This window comes from Mustela nivalis, assembly GCF_964662115.1.
Source record: "Mustela nivalis genome assembly, chromosome: 1".
Classification (NCBI taxonomy): domain Eukaryota; kingdom Metazoa; phylum Chordata; class Mammalia; order Carnivora; family Mustelidae; genus Mustela; species Mustela nivalis.
In genome coordinates, this window is record NC_139020.1 from 75,234,016 (window position 1) to 75,237,617 (window position 3,602).

General features: G+C 40.5%; 1 long non-coding RNA gene across 1 annotated transcript; it reads right to left on the bottom strand.

Annotated features, from left to right (window-relative positions):
- Window positions 1-709: 709 nt before the first annotated feature.
- LOC309840406 lies at window positions 710-2,920 on the bottom strand. Its single transcript, XR_014298578.1, has 2 exons — window positions 2,689-2,920; window positions 710-2,492 (listed from the first exon to the last, which is right to left on the bottom strand). It is a non-coding gene; the product is annotated as an uncharacterized lncRNA (long non-coding RNA).
- Between the last annotated feature and the right edge of the window lie 682 nt (window positions 2,921-3,602).

Below are 3,602 nucleotides of genomic sequence, written 5' to 3' on the forward strand. Positions count from 1 at the left end.
TCATTTACATTCCTCTTGGTATCTGTTTTCTGCTGCTTGGCTAAGGAGTGTCCCTTCTTGCCCTGAGAGCATGAAATTCACTGTAATTAAAGTGCCTGTGGTTTAGTGTGATTGTTCTTTCAAGGTGAGATCAGGGTTGGTTCCTGGTGAGGCCTCCCTTCTGGCTTGTGAGTGACTGTTCACTCACTGTGTCCTCACATGATTTTTCTTCTGCACCCACATGGAGAGAGAGAGAGAGAGAGAGAGAGAAAGGTGTCTCTGGTGTCTTGTCTTATAAGGACACCAGTCCTACTGGATTAGGTCCTCATTCTTATGCGGGCGCTTACTTTCTTGTTTTTCTGAGAAGTTATCCTTGCCCTTTGTGGCCCAACCCAGAATATAATCTTGGCTTTGATCTCCAGGGACAATACATGTCCCCTGAGTACTGATTTCAGGAAGGGCACTGACCCTAGACATTCACTGGAGGGATTAATTTTTCTTAATTAATTCTAAGGAAAATTGTATGATAGAAAGTAAATTGATTACCCTTTTGGACTAAATGAGAATTCCATGTCAGTACAAGTATGAATAGGACTGGAGGTGCTATCATGCTGAAATCTGAAATCTTGCTAGGGCTATGCTGGGGTGCCTGATATATATAGGTTCCTCACTCCCACCCCAATCAAGATGTTATAACATACTTGTTTTTTTTCTTAGAAAATAGTGGGTGGTGACTGAAGATTTCTCAAGTGTCCCTCATGGTGGGGTTGTGACTCTCCATCTTCTCCGTAATTTCTGAAAATCATTTAGTTAAGAGATACAAAATGTGTTGCAAAGAGACTCATGCTTCTGGCCATGATGGTTTAACTGGAACTGAACTAGCCTTCCTGAATAAAGTAGAAGTAGATGAAATATGTGAAACAGCTGTTTTCAGAAATGGGACAGCAGGCAGTGCAGGACCTTGATCCCTAAGAGGAAAATAGCAAGGAACCACATTCAGTGGTCCAGGCTTTCCCTTGGAGGCTGTATTGGCCCAGGGTGCTCTAACAAAATACCACAGAATGGTTGGCTTAAACAATAGGAATTTATGTTCTCATAGTTCTGAAAATTAGAAGGCCATAGTCAAGGTGAGATCAGGGTTGGTTCCTGGTGAGGCCTCCCTTCTGGCTTGTGGGTGACAGTTCACTCACTGTGTCCTCACATGATTTTTCTTCTGCACCCACATGGAGAGAGAGAGAGAGAAAGGTGTCTTTGGTGTCTTGTCTTATAAGGACACCAGTCCTACAGGATTGGGTCCTCATTCTTAGCGTTTACTTACTTTAATTACCTTACTAAAGGCCCTATCTCTGAATATAGCCACACTGAGGGCTTCGACATATTGGAGGGAACACAATTCAGTCCATAACAGGGGCACTTTCCAGACCAAGGCACAGAGATCCCAAGCTGAACATAGTAATTTTACCAAGATGAAGATGCAGATTGGAGTTCAAAGTGGTGGCTAGAATTTTGGGGCAGAAACCATAGAAGTAGGAGCTCTGTGAAGAAAGACACACAAAAGTCTCTGTAGGAGTTTCCTTGAGTATTGCTGAAATCCCAGGAGGCTGCAGAAAGAACGGGGAGTTGTAGGCTGAACAATTCCCAGAGCTCAAAAGGACTGGGAAACATTTGTGTTGTGAGCTGCCAGAATGGAGTTATACATATAGGGCATTCAGTTGAGACTCTGGAAGGGTCACACCTTAGCAGTAGGGCTAAACTAGCCCAGAGTAAAGACTGCCCTCACTCATACCTGTGAGCTTAATAACAAGCCTTGAGCTTAAATTACAAGCCTTGGAAGGCTCAGCATGATTTAAAATTAAACCAAATGCCTCACAGAACACTCTTAACACCCTGTAAAAGAAACAACAAAATTTAACACTCCCCAACAAAGAATTTGCAATGTTGATTTAATAAGAAATGACTGTACATAGAAAGCAGGAAAATGTGAGTCATAGCTATCTGAAAAACCAATAAATAGAAACCACCCAGAAATGACTAAAATGATAGAATAAGCAGATTTTAATATTTTTTTTAAACAATTTTATTCATTCCTTGTGTGAGAAAGAGAACAAGCAGGAGGAGCGTGAGGCAGAGGGAGAAGCAGGCTCCCTGCTGAGTAAGGAGCCAGATGTGGGACTCAATCCCAGGACTCTGGGATCATGATCTGGGCTGAAGGCAGACACATAACTGACTGAGCCATCCAGGCATCCCTAATACAATTTTTTATACATATGTTCAAATATTTAAAAAATGAATATAATGATGAGAGAAATTGAATGTATAAAAAAAGAACCAAATGGAATTTCTAGCAGTGAAAGAATGCATTATCTTTTATGAATAATTCACCAGAGGAGCTTAAGAGAAGAAACACTGATGAAAAGATTTGTGAACTTGAAGATACGGCAAAAGAAACTAAACTAAAGGAAGAGACCAAAGACTGAAAAAATTAACAGAGCATCAGTGACCTGTGGGACCTACTATGAGATACAATTTTTTTTTTAAAGATTTTATTTATTTATTTGACAGAGAGAAATCACAAGTAGGCAGAGAGGCAGGCAGAGAGAGAGGAGGAAGCAGGCTCCCTGCTGAGCAGAGAGCCCGATGCGGGACTCGATCCCAGGACCCTGAGATCATGACCTGAGCCGAAGGCAGTGGCTTAACCCATTGAGCCACCCAGGCGTCCCAATTTTTGAGTAACTAGAATCTCAGAGGAGTAGGGAGAAGAAAATATTAGAAAAATAATGGAAATATTATTTCCTTATTCCATTATTCCATAATGGAAATACTTGAAAAATAATGAAAAATGTTCCAAAATTTTAAAAGTTTTATTGAACTATCATTCACATGGCATACAATTCACTCTTTAAAACTATACAGTCTGAGGTTTAGTATATTTACAGGCTTATGGAACTATCACTACAACCTAATTTTATTTATTTATTTTTAAAAAGATTTTATTTATTTATTTGACAGAGAGAGAGAGACAGTGAGAGAGTGAATACAAGCAGGGGAACTGGAAGAGGAGAAGCAGGCTTCCTGCTGAGCAGAGAGCCCGATAAGGGGCTCAATCCCAGGACACTGCATGACCTGAGCTGAAGGCAGAGGCTTTAACCCACTGAGCCACCTAGGCACCCCTACAACCTAATTTTAAATCATTTTTGTCCTTCCTAAAACCCCTGCAATCACAGTCAGTTTTAGAGTATTTTCATCACCTCAAAGAGAAAGCCTATGCCCTGTTACCTATCCTCTCCCTATTCTGGCATCCTCCAGCTGGAGGCAGCCCTAGTTTATGTCCTGTCTCTATAGATATGCTAATTCTGGATAATTCATATAAGTGGAGTCATCATGTAATATATGGTCTTGCCTGACTAGTTTCTTTCACTTAGTGTAATATTTTCAAGTTTCATCCCTGTTGTAGCGTGTGGTCAGTACTTTTTATTGCTGAATACTATTTTCTTATATGGATACACCACATTGTATTGCATCAGTTGATGAACATTTGGGTTGTTTGCTTTGCCTGGTAAGAATAATGCTGCTGTTAACATTTGTGTGAAAGTTTTTGTGTGGAAATATGTTTTCAATTCCCT